The 12,951-nt window shown below is 35.6% G+C and overlaps 1 protein-coding gene and 1 long non-coding RNA gene across 6 annotated transcripts in view; both read right to left on the bottom strand.

The window, feature by feature from the left end:
• LOC141456792 (furin-like protease 1) overlaps positions 1–12,951 on the bottom strand; it is a 749,499-nt gene that overhangs the window by 388,895 nt on the left and 347,653 nt on the right. The gene's annotated exons all lie outside the window — the stretch shown is intronic.
• Positions 1–12,951, bottom strand: part of LOC141456782 (uncharacterized) — a 31,087-nt gene that overhangs the window by 15,755 nt on the left and 2,381 nt on the right. Inside the window, exon 2 of the long non-coding RNA XR_012459991.1 lies at positions 2,243–2,311. This is a non-coding gene — a long non-coding RNA (uncharacterized lncRNA). The remainder of the gene's footprint in view (positions 1–2,242; positions 2,312–12,951) is intronic.

Raw genomic sequence — 12,951 nt, 5'->3', positions numbered from 1 at the left:
AGCAAAAGGGAAATTTAGAATTCCATACCTCATAGGATTTGTTCAATTTCTATGACAACCAGGATAATGTGCAATACTTTATGTGGGATGCTGTGATATGTGGAACATTATACAGAGAATTGAAGATTGATTGGATAATTTGGACTATAATTGGGTGCCAGAGCTAAATCTCATATTCTGTGCCCATAAGTGAATTATAGGGTTTAATTATAATCTGTAAGAGATTTATAAAAGTGGGGATACGAAAATAATTCAATGCTTTTACACAGGTAATCAGGAATAAAAGTAGAGAACTTATTAACCATATCGACCTGCAATTCGATTAGGATCGGAGCGTTTGATAGCAGGTAGATGGACGGTAACTCATGAGTTTCTTTAGAAAAGCAGGATTTAAATACAGCCAATCACTTGGAATAGTGGCGCAACATTGTTTCCGCTCAAGAAAAAGATGAAAACTGACTTCTACATTACGATATCAATCGATATGTTTTCGATGCCAGTTGAATGCTTAACGATATCTTATTTTTGCCGAAATACACTTGAAGATTAGAAACAGATTGCTAAAATTATAAGTTCCAAATAAAGTAGCCTTAAAAGAAATCATTAAAAACAGAACAAATAACTTCGTGGCTCAGTACAGCTTCAGAATACAGCTGACCCATATTGAATGGAAAAATCATGAATCTAGGTGCCATAATTTGTAAAAATGGAATTTTAGGAGAACTGACTGAGTTTCAAATTTTATTTGTTTATTGGAAAGAGAAAAAGCCCTAACGCTATCCCAGAGCCCTAATGGGCCCTTCTTAGCTGAGCACACTGCTGACGTCGAACGTGTGAATGCAACCAGAAAATCTTAATTAAGACACCAGTTTACTTCAGCCAGACTGCACTTCTTTGCAATGATATTGTAAGATACATGGAGCAATGTTTAACATGGTCTCCATAGATATGCTTTGAAAGACAAGAACTAAAAAAGACCTACGGGCAAGACTACTTCAAAGACCACTAAACTGAAGCTAAACCTCAAAATACTTATGTAAGTAAAGTAAACGCCTATTTTTTTAGGCGGCTCGCGAGCCGCGGGTTGCCGACCCCTGTCCTAGGACTATAGTCCCCTTAGAAAAAATATATGTACAATTTGGAGGCCCTATTGGTTTGGCTTGTATTTTAGATATTTATATAAGCACAAAAAAATATACAGATATTTACAAAATAAGCATTAAAATTAAGGAAATAAATTAATTTAATTTTTTGGATTAAAAATTTAGTGTGAATCACTAGTATTTTCTCTAAAGACAATTCTCAAGGTCCTAACTGAATAAATATTTCTCTAAATCTTGCATTGTTACTAAATACCATCAAATGTTTAAATAAAAGAAAATTATGTTGTAAGTTAATGTATCATTACTGCAAGGAAGCCCCTATTTGGTTTATCTTCCGAGATGTTATCTCAACAAGGTGAATAGCTGGTACTCTTCCCATTCTTTGTTTGTTTCTTCTTATGTTTTGATGGTTTATTTAATAAGAAATTTAATATTTATTTAGTTTTTCATTTTATGAGATAATTTTTCAGGCGGGCTTTACGACCAACTACCAATTAGGTGTCATGGACGGAGGCGCCTAGCAAACATACTTAACTGTAAATTTCTTTTATTAACCATTAAATAGAATCCAAGGTCTAAGACCGGGAATCGAACCCAGTACCACAATACATATTAGCTTCGCAGGTCTCTTATGTATATAACCGCGCTACTAAAACTGATTTTGACTTAAAATAATACTGATTGGTTCAACTAAGCTGCTGATGCCCACACGCCATCTTACAAACCAGTCTACGCCTCAAACAGAGCCATTCACTCCGCACTAAAAAGTACCCCTTTAATCAAGACTTAATCCAAGGCTCTTTTTAACAAGAAATTTCCCCCCACTCCGCAGCTTACATCTTTCAATTCCACCTGACAAATGCCAGGCATTGACTAAGTCGCCGCTTGGCCACATAATTTACTAGGTAGTGAAAGGTCAATAATTGATTCATTACAGAGCCACCAATGAGCGGTAAGGGTAACTACTCCTCATGTTAATATAACAGTTACTCGATTTACTTGTTGCACGAATTACACGACAGTAATTTGTATATTTCAATAAAGTTCAAATTCAAAGTTCTATACAATTCAACATGCTTTAAATTTTTGTGGAAGAAAAATTACGATAGAATTTCATTAAAATTTAAATGAACACTTACGTATAAATATTGTTGAAAGTCAATGTAAATTTTCTTATTAAGTGTGGTCTAGTTCAATAATCAGCTTACCTGGAAAATATAAAGACAAATGTTAGTAATGAAAATTCATGATATTAATTTTCTGAATGGAATTCATTTTTCATAGAAAAATCCACAATTAATGGATCGCAAAAAAATGATGCTTTAAAAATCCTATACTTTATTAATTTTGCTTTTTCAAATCATCTCCTGCTTTCAAGCAGGAAGCATAAAAGGGATGGACTAATTCAAAGACTAGACAGCCAGATTAAAGTCTCACTTACGCTTACAAGAGAAATTGGTAAGAGAAATTATTGGAAATTTTCCCGAAACTAACAAGGATGCTGTAAGTGACTGAACGTTATAACAACCTCTCCAACATGAAGTTGTTCTAATTGTTAAACAAACGATATTGACTTAATTTTACTTCTTGACAAATATAATAGAATTTTTTTTTTTTTAACAAAACAGTATATTCAAAAAAGATACTTCATACAAAAGCACACTCGATGTCGATATTTTGCTGAGCTGGTATAACAGAGGGATGCAGAGGCTGTGTCAAGTTGCCAAGGTAACACACATCTCTATCACACCCTATCTCTCTCTCTTTCTCTTTTTTATTCACACAGACACATCCAGAATTCTCTTCTGCCTAACAAGCCTGGTCCACTCCAACTACAGACAGCATCCTTGCTCGTTCTCTCATCCATCTCCATTCACTTCCAAACATTCAACATTAACCCTTCACCAAAATAGGATGTAAACAGTATTAATTATTACTCCAGTACGGGCTATTTTTTTGTCCTCGAGAATTATAGGTAGTCTTCATTGAACATCTTTGTTTTACAATCACTTTGTGTGCACTTATCGTGATATTTACACGTGTGAATATTGTTAAAAGAAGTTCTCATTGATGGTTAATAGAAAATAAATGAATAAAACGAAAAAATAATAAATTATCACTAGATACTGAAATAAAAAATTTTCCACTTGGCATTTTCTCCAGAAATAACGGTTTTTAGTTCTTCCAGAGTACGAAAAAAGGTGCTATATACAAATTGATCAAAAGGTCCTCTCTCCCCTTTGCGTAGATTTCCAATGAGGAGGAGGATTTCAAACATATTGTAACGAAGTTGACCTGGGCAGAGAAGAAAGGCCTAGATTGTTCTAGGGGTTAAGCGACCAAAGTCGGTAACAAGCCGACACTGTGTAAACAAAAGGCCGGTCTCTACCTGAGCCAGAGGAGAAAGGGCTAGATTGTTGTAGGAGTTTAGTGACCGTAGCCTGTAACGGACCACCGCTGTGTAAAAGCCAGCTAAGAGAAAGGCTCCAGTTGGGGTGGTGGCAGTATGTGTTTTCCTCAGCCAATGAGCGGCCGGTGGGCGTTAGACAGACGGAGTGGGGCAGTCGTAGTTAAAGGGAGGCAGACACGGCTGGAGAAGTCAGTTATTAGAGTTTTTACACAGAGTTTTTAGTGAACTGTTGAGTAAGCTTTGAGTTAGTCGTGGAAGTCAGTCTTGGAAAGTTAGTTTGGAGAGACACTTTGGAAGTGACAGTTTTTGAGAGAGTCAGTGTTACGGAGTGTTTCAGTGTTAGCCAGTTGGGCAGGTAGTCAGTTAGTGAGTAGAGCTTTGTTAGTGCGGTTGAGTCTAGCGCAATTCGATGCAGTGCGGACCAGTGGTCAGTCGTGGAACAGTTTTGTGGTGTTACGTAGTGAGTAAGTAACAGTGAACTGTTGGGACTGTTGTAAATGGTAACTGTAATGAATAGCGTTAGTTGTTAGTAAATGTTAATGTGAGTAATGTTAATGTGCTAATAAATCAGGTTATTACTTACAAATTTAGCGAGTTTTATTATTTAATTAAACCCACATATTAAATTAACTAGTGGCAGGCATTAGTTATAGTTGTGAAGTTTTTAGTAAAAAAAAAGGAAAAACTTGACAATACAATAATGATATATCCCAAGTTATATGGTAGAAAGGAAACGAATGTTTGACGTCATTTACAGGTATTTAGATGCACCCTTTCGCTACGAAGACATAATATTCTCCAACAACATGTGCTTAAATCTGTAGCAGAGCTAGCAATGAAATATGAATGTATTTAAAAGTTATAGAATGAATGCAAGAAAATGATTAGAGAAGGATTTCGTGATTTTAATTTCGGTTAAGCTATCGTATAAGGATGGCAGGAATATGGTGTACTGATCCATCCATTAGCTGTATTTATGTAAATAGTTGTGTATGTAGTAGAGAGATGAATGTGTGAAGCGAATGTATTTATAAGTAAGAATGGAGAGTGAGTGATATTCTAGTGATAAGTACCTAGACGATGCTGGCTGTATGGCGAAAGCCAGTGCCAAAAAAAAGAAAACAAAAAAAAATATCCCAGTTAATTAATTACGTGATAATTTATTTAAAATAGTGCATTTATAATTTTAGTTGAAATAGTGCACTATTCTCAAACTGTAAATGCACCTAGTTAATTAATAATGAATTCTTAATGAAATTAATTATTAACTAATTGGATTAATACTTTGATATTAGTGCAACAATTTTAACAAATTAAAATTCTTCAAATATTAAAACTACTTTATTATAACTTTTTAGTAAATAGAAATGTACCAAATTATTATGAAAGACTAATCGCCGTAACACTAACTATATTTGGATTAGTCAGTGACGATCAATATCCTTCGGTGGGCATGATTCTGATCTCTGTTTCGGTGGTGATTTATTCGTTCTTTCAATTTCTCGAATTAAAGGGCTAAAGTTTAAAGGGCTAAGGAAACACAGTGAACACCGTAACCAAGACAAGAGTTTTTTAAAATTTAAGAGTTAAACGTTGGCAATGATCTCATTGGACGTGTCCACCCACTTTCAGGTAACCAAACGCAGGAAATAAGCCCTTGAATTGCGCAAAACTTAGGCAACTACCAGAAAAATATGCTCCTGCTTGCAGGAACCGGACTCCTGCACAGAGATTGAATGTTACAATTCTTTGGCTTTATTCTCTCTTGAATGAAATGATGAAGTCTAGACGTCCACGAACGATCTTTTAGGTTCAAGAACCAAAGAGCTTAAATTTGGGTGGGAGTAAAGCCGAACTGAGAACAATGTCATAAAGAATAATTGCAAGTTTGGCAGAAAAACGTTTGAAGTTCAAGTAATGTCTCACGAAATGTTCGATGTCAAGCCAAGTAAACTTCCAAAATAAGCTATCTCTAAAAAAAGGCTAACTCGATGAGCTCATTTCACACAGAGAAAACTAATTGGCTATTTTACATTCAAGATGGAACACATGTGAAATAAATTAATTGTTTCAATTTAAAAAATAAAGAAGAAAAATTAAAACACCTTTTGCTTTAAATTAAAATTTGTTGCTTGTTTTCAAATTATCATTAGAAACCTATTAACCAAAAAAAAACAATACGTGAATGAGTTACAAAAAATATTTGTAATTGGTTAGGAATTCATATTGAACTTTAAAGCTAGTAGCTCTGGCCTTAACAAAAAAGTTAAGTGAGTCACATTAACTGGTGACGTTATTCCAAAAATAAATTTTAAACATTCCATACAATCAACGACAATATAACATACATCTTTAACGGAAGCTAATAAAATAAATTAAACGATCAAAAATGGTTAGCCAATAAGGAGCAATTTATAACAAAAGGAAACTGCACTGTCAACCGTTATGCAAATATTGTTATTACAAGTGCTTGTTGGGGGGGCTGATAAGCTATTTTCGCTGAAACAAGCATACGTAAGGGTAGCCAAACAGCTTAGGGTAGAAATCTCCCAAGATATGATTATGTTAATTTTACATAGAGGTTCAGTAAATAGAATTTCAGCTAACAAGAACATCTTGTTTTAAATTTAAAATGGTTACTGTAAACAGGTGATAAAATATGTAGGATTTCCGCAAAATATCACTTATTCCTTTTTCGTACCACAATTAATTTTAAAAAAAAATCGTATTTCATCAAATAAATGGACGAAGTTTAATTTAAAGAGAGTACTTATTTCCATATTTTGATAAATAACAAAAAAAAAATGTTTCTTTAAAAAACAAACACTATAGATAGCGTAGCTCTATCTTCGCTTTGCTCGCCACTATGCGCGGTCCCATATGTTAACTTGTGTTTGATTTCGCCGCTTCGCTCTTCGCTATCATCGCCGCTCCACTATACGAGGGTCGTTTGAAAAGTCCGTGCAAAGTCAGAGAGATAGCACCACTGGCGCGTATCGAGGTTATGTTTAGTTAGTAGCATCTCTTGGAAGAACACACACCAAGTTTCAGCCAGATCGGTCTATTTCTTTGTGTTTGGCATTCGTTTGAATCGAGGAAGTCGAGTGATTTTCAAAAAAATGGACGAAAAAGAAATTCGTGTGTTGATTAAACACTACTTTATGAAAGGCAAAACGCCTCAGGAGACTAAAGAGAAGCTTGATAAACATTATGGTGAGACTCTGCACCTTCGATTAGAACAGTTTATAAGTGGTTTCAAAATTTTCGGAGTGGCCATATGGGCACAAGTGACGCTGAACGTTCTGGACGCCCTGTTGAGGTTACTACTCCAGAAATCATTGATAAAATCCATGATATGTTGATGGATGACAGAAGAGTGAAGGTGCGTGAGATTGCTAGTGCTGTGGGCATCTCGAATGAACGGGTACATAATATTTTGCATCAACATTTGGACATGACAAAGCTATCCGCAAGATGGGTGCCGCGATTGCTCACGCTTGACCAAAAACGAAATCGTGTAAGGACGGTTTGCAGCTGTTCCAGAAGAATCCGCAGGACTTTAAGCGTCGTTTCGTCACTGTGGATGAAACATGGATACATCACTACACTCCTGAGATCAAAGAACAATCTAAACAATGGGTTACCAAAGGGGAATCTGCGCCAAAAAATGCGAAGACCGTTCCTTCGGCCGGAAAGATTATGGCGACTGTCTTTTGGGATTCGCAAGGAATAATCCTCATCGACTATCTGGAAAAAGGTAAAACTATTACAGGTACATATTATTCATCGTTATTGGACCGTTTGAAAACCGAGCTGCAAGAAAAACGCCCAAGATTGGTCCACAAAAAAGTCCTTTTCCATCACGACAACGCACCAGCTCACACCTCAGCAGTTGTGGTCGCAAAATTAATGGAAATAGGGTTCCAACTCGTTTCACATCCCCCCTATTCTCCAGAGTTGGCTCCCTCGGACTACTATTTGTTCCCGAATATGAAGAAATGGCTGGCGGGAAAAAGATTTTATTCAAACGAGGAGGTGATTGCAGAAACGAAGCCAAAAAATATTGGCGGCGATAGGCAAGGGAAAAGCCACTTCAACTCATCGTAGCAGTGCGAAATGCGAGAGTCTCTGGGAAATGCTGAAAATAAATCTTATGAAGCAGTTCATGAGGCGCTTAAGCTTAGCTTCAATATCACCAGAAAGACCGCCATACACTAAACAACCATAGTCGAAATGGAGGAATATAAGAGAGGAAACTAGGAGTTGCCGGGTCTTAATTTGAAAAAGGTGACGGGAACTATTAAACTGCTTAAGGATATAGATGGAACGACGAGAGATTTGGGAAACATGGTTTTTCCAGGATAGGTTTTGATCGAAAGTGATACCAAGGTTTTTCACAGAGGAACAATATTTTATTGGGGTATTGTAAAGGAAAAGATTAGGAATAGGAGCCAATGATTTAAGGAGTGGGTTGGAGCCAATAACTATAGCTTTGGTCTTTTCTACATTCAGGGTAAGCTTATTGTTCGTGGCCCATGCTGAGATATTATTGAGGTCTTCTTGAAGTTTAAATACAGCTTCAAACAAATCTGACGGGGAAAAGGATAGGTAAATCTGAAAATCATCAGCATAGAGGTGATACTGGGAATGAGAGATGGAAAGAGGAAGGTCATTGATGTAAATTGAGAAGAGGGTGGGAGATAGGGAAGAACCTTGAGGTACACCGCGCGACAAAGAAAGAAGTGAAGAAGGATTACTATCGGGAGTGACAACGAATTGGGAACGATTAGACAGGATATCCAGCCTAAGTTTCTTCCCTAGCTGCAGGTATTTCTATCCTTTTTTCCCCCTGTAAATGCTATACTTGTCCCATCCTAAGCGTTCCCTAAACTATGTAATGAAGGTTGTAAATTAAATTACGTGAGTACTTCATTATTTTTGTAAGTAATAAACATATTTAGTAATAACGTTTACCTATCTGTCTAGCACATTTTGGATATGTACAGTTCTCCACTGTAAAACATTTTATAAAATGTCAACCCAAAATTTCTACTTGAAAGAATATCATAATTCACCGGAAGTGCGTCATTAAAGGCTTTTTTTCGTGTTTTTCTTGATATTCCAGGGAGATGCAAAAGGGCTTTTGTCAAACGAGGACAAAACTTGTATAAGTAGGATGCTTTGTCATTACTTTTCCTTCTCCAGTAATATTTGATTACAGTGAACTTGTATAATATTGAAGGCATCTGTCTTTCTTTCAGAACAAATTGTAAGTTCCAAGAAAACGGAATTACTTACGTAAGAGAAAAATCTTGTGTCTGTGTTCACACCGTTTTTTTCTAGGAATGAAAAAGGAAGCAATAAACATTACTACTTCATACAATACAACTCCTGCTGACAAGCGGAAAATTAAGGATCTCCTACACTACAGATTAGTAAGAGTTATGTCCTATTGGAGAATGTTACCTTTGAATGGAGGCTGGAAGCTGTTATCTACGCGTAGAAGTTGTAGAAAGGAGAGAAAAAAAACTTTTGGTCCATTTCAGCACAGTAACCGATAGATCTTTTGGTATTTATGTACAACTATCGGACACCTACATCGGACCTACCAAACTATGCTTTAACATTCCATTCCTATTTTACGACCCGAGGAAATCCAATTACCAGTAAGGGAAAAGAGAGGAAAATACTAAACTATCGAAAATAAATGACAGGAAAATATAAAAAATGTGAAAGACAAATTTAAATTATCGTTATAGGACTTAGTTTTTCAATTTACTCAATCTTATTTTTCTTAAAAAAACAGACCTTTTGTGTTTTGTTTTTATTTTTAGAACTTAATACACTGCCTTTTAGAGCCTTTTTAGCTGCCTACAGCTACATCATCTGTAATTCGGTATACTCGCATCGTATTTCATCAACAACAACGATATAATGTTACGACACTGGGTAAAATATAACTTTTCTACAAGCATTACATAATGAGGTTCATTATTGTACTTAATTTAAATGAAGAAAGTTCAACTTACAAAAAAAAAAAAAGCTTCAAGTACCCTTTTAAGCAAGGCAGCCACTTGCGCTTAGTTAAGTTTTCATGTTTACAATAATCTTCTAATGACTGGAATTACGAGGTCTTGGAGTTATCCTGCAGAGTTCGACAGTGAATGTCCAAATAGAGGTCTGTATCGTTAAGAAATATCAATAAAACCGTCAACTAATAAATAACTTGTTATCGTTGATACTATCCGCGGTAGCGCGCATGTATATTGTATCCCTGACTTGTTTCGAAGCTTTATCCACCATCAGAGGTAGATTAAATAGTTTGGTGTAGAGAACAGGACTTCACTAGTGTTACCTTCTCGCCCAACACGTGCTTACTGAGCGAGGAAGGTTATATAGAAATAGAAATAGAAATAGAAAAGAAATTTATTATTCTGGGACAATTGTCCCCTAAGAATAAATACAGGAACAAATAGAGGCCTTAACAGTTTGGCCTGTGATTATACAGAAATTAAATAAATAAATAAGTATTTACAAAAGTGAAAATATAATAAGTGAAAATGAAAGTAAAAATAAAATAATGAAACAGCAGAAATTAAGGAAATAAATTAAAACAATTAGAATTTCGGAGGAAGCTGAATAGAAAGTAGATAACTGAATAGACGGGATTTAAAGATAGATAGTGTAGGAGCATGGCGGACAGATGAAGGCAAGGAGTTCCAGAGAGAGGTAGCACGTATTAGGAAGGACTTGTCAAAGGATGAGGTACGGTGAGAGGGAATATAAAGATCAGATGAGCGAGATCTAGTGTTACGGGAATGGATGGAGGATTTAAACTTAAGGAGTTGAAAAATATAGGAAGGCCTTTGAGACTGGATGACTTGAAAAAGGAAAGAAGCCAAAAAATATTGGCGGCGATAGACAGGAAAAAGCCACTTCAACTCATCGTAGCAGTGCGAAATGCGAGAGTCTCTGGAAATGCTGAAAATAAATCTTATGAAGCAGTTCATGAGGCGCTTAAGCTTAGCTTCAATATCACCAGAAAGACCGCCATACACTAAACAACCATAGTCGAAATGGGGGAATATAAGAGAGGAAACTAGGAGTTGCCGGGTCTTAATTGGAAAAAGGTGACGGGAACTATTAAACTGCTTAAGGATATAGATGGAATGACGAGAGATTTGGGAAACATGGTTTTTCCAGGATAGGTTTTGATCGAAAGTGATACCAAGGTTTTTCACAGAGGAACAATATTTTATTGGGTATTGTAAAGGAAAAGATTAGGAAGAGGAGCCAATGATTTAAGGAGTGGGTTGGAGCCAATAACTATAGCTTTGGTCTTTTCTACATTCAGGGTAAGCTTATTGTTCGTGGCCCATGCTGAGATGTTATTGAGGTCTTCTTGAAGTTTAAATACAGCTTCAAACAAATCCGACGGGGAAAAGGATATGTAAATCTGAAAATCATCAGCATAGAGGTGATACTGGTAATGAGAGATGGAAAGAGGAAGGTCATTGATGTAAATTGAGAAGAGGGTGGGAGATAGGGAAGAACCTTGAGGTACACCGCATGACAAAGGAAGAAGTGAAGAAGGATTACTATCGGGAGTGACAACGAATTGGGAACGATTAGACAGGAAGGATTGGAACCAACGGAGGGTTCACATATAGTGTGAACATGTGTTATTCAACATGGTAATGAATCGAAAAACATTTTGTAAAAAATAATTAAATAATATTAATGAAACCTAGTATTTGTTTCAGGGTTCAGCATGTGTGCTGTATAAGAATTTAAATCTGGAGCTGTATTTTACATGTGGTGGGCTAAATTAAGCAAAAAATGAATTATACAATAATTATTTCGTTTGTACCGGGAAATAATTATTGTTAAATAAGATATTGATGAATATTTGATCCTAATAATTTACCAAAAAATGCGTAAATAAGTGAAATCTTAAAAAGAAAACTTTAAACCCGTAAAGAACATGCAACATGCTGGAATATTCATGCTTTTTAGTTTAAATTTTTAGTACAGAATGACTTGAAAGCAAGTATATCAGAATTAAAGTTAATCTGGTCGATCACCATTCACCAAAACCTTTAAAACTTACAATAGAACGTTAGGAAATAGGGTTCAGCAAGGTTACCTATCACTCGTAATTTTGGAAAGAATGTAACATTAATGTTAACATTAACTTTGATTTATCTGAATAGAATTAAACGGATGAAATGATATATCTGAACGGAAACTGACTAAACCGAGAAGAACTCAACAAAAGATTTTTTTTTGTGGCCTTCTGTACTAAAGCAGATAGCCATAACAAAAGATTAGAGCTGTTATCACTCCTTACTCACTGCAAACAGACTGATCTACTTAACTATACACAAACCTACTTACAAATTCTCTGTTGAACTTTGTAGGGTCAAAACCTAAACCTTTCATTCCAGATATAAATAGTCTCTTTAATTTTAAATCACTGAAAGCAAGTGCTAATTCTCCCAACCTCGCCTAAAAAACTAGACTTCGGTACATCTGTATTTTCAGAAATGGTTAAAATCCAGTAAAAAGAAGTACCCAACCACTATTTTCAATATCAAAGAAACCCAGTAGCCCAAAGCTTGGTTCATCTAACATTCCACACAAAAAAACCCTCGCAGATGACTAGAAGAATTGATACACATAATCAGGAATTACAAGCGATTTTGATAAGTAAATACACTGTTGTCAAGTAATTTGAGCGTTCTGAATTATGCTTCATGCTTTATAAAGAAAAATGAAAATACAAAAACAGTAGCGCACCCACAATTAGTGGTGGATTAGAGAAGTAAATAAACGTTCTTAATGAGGTAGTTTCAATTAAAATATTTCAGGCAATATGAATCTCTTTCAGATTCAGAACTAATAATTAGATAATTACCTTAAACTTATTAAAAAACCAAATGAAAACATCTGCCTGTCTGTCTCGGAGGTTTCACTTTTGGTTACATCAAAAGATGTGGAGCAATTTACGTCACAGTGAAATGACGTAGTGTGGGACTCTTAAATAGTCGATGAAAAACCACAGAGGCTGAAGTAGTCGAAAAGTTCACAATATGTGGCCACACTTTTGAGTATATACTTCCATCGCACAGCTGTGCAAACGGTTAGTCTTTGCAGACTTGTCAGAAATAAGATGAAACGGTTCACAAGATAGTACCTATATCAGTGAGAAGGGTTCGGCTCTCTGTATCTCTGGCAAACTACAGCTTTTGAGATTTAATAAGAAGTCTTTCTTCAACTCTTGAGCCTTAAAACAGTCTTGGCTCGCAGGGATTGGCACGGCTGAATGGCCAAAAACAAAGGACTTTCATTTAATCTTGACTTACTTAAATTTTTAAATAAAATATGATTGGACATCAGTTGGATTCGCATGCTATTAGAAAGCAATGATTTCTTCAT

This window comes from Rhodnius prolixus, unplaced genomic scaffold (assembly GCF_049639745.1).
Source record: "Rhodnius prolixus isolate KJV_2025 unplaced genomic scaffold, Rpr scaffold_10, whole genome shotgun sequence".
Classification (NCBI taxonomy): Eukaryota; Metazoa; Arthropoda; class Insecta; order Hemiptera; family Reduviidae; genus Rhodnius; species Rhodnius prolixus.
Note: the sequence above shows the minus strand (reverse complement) of the source record. Positions and strands in the feature narration are given on the sequence as shown.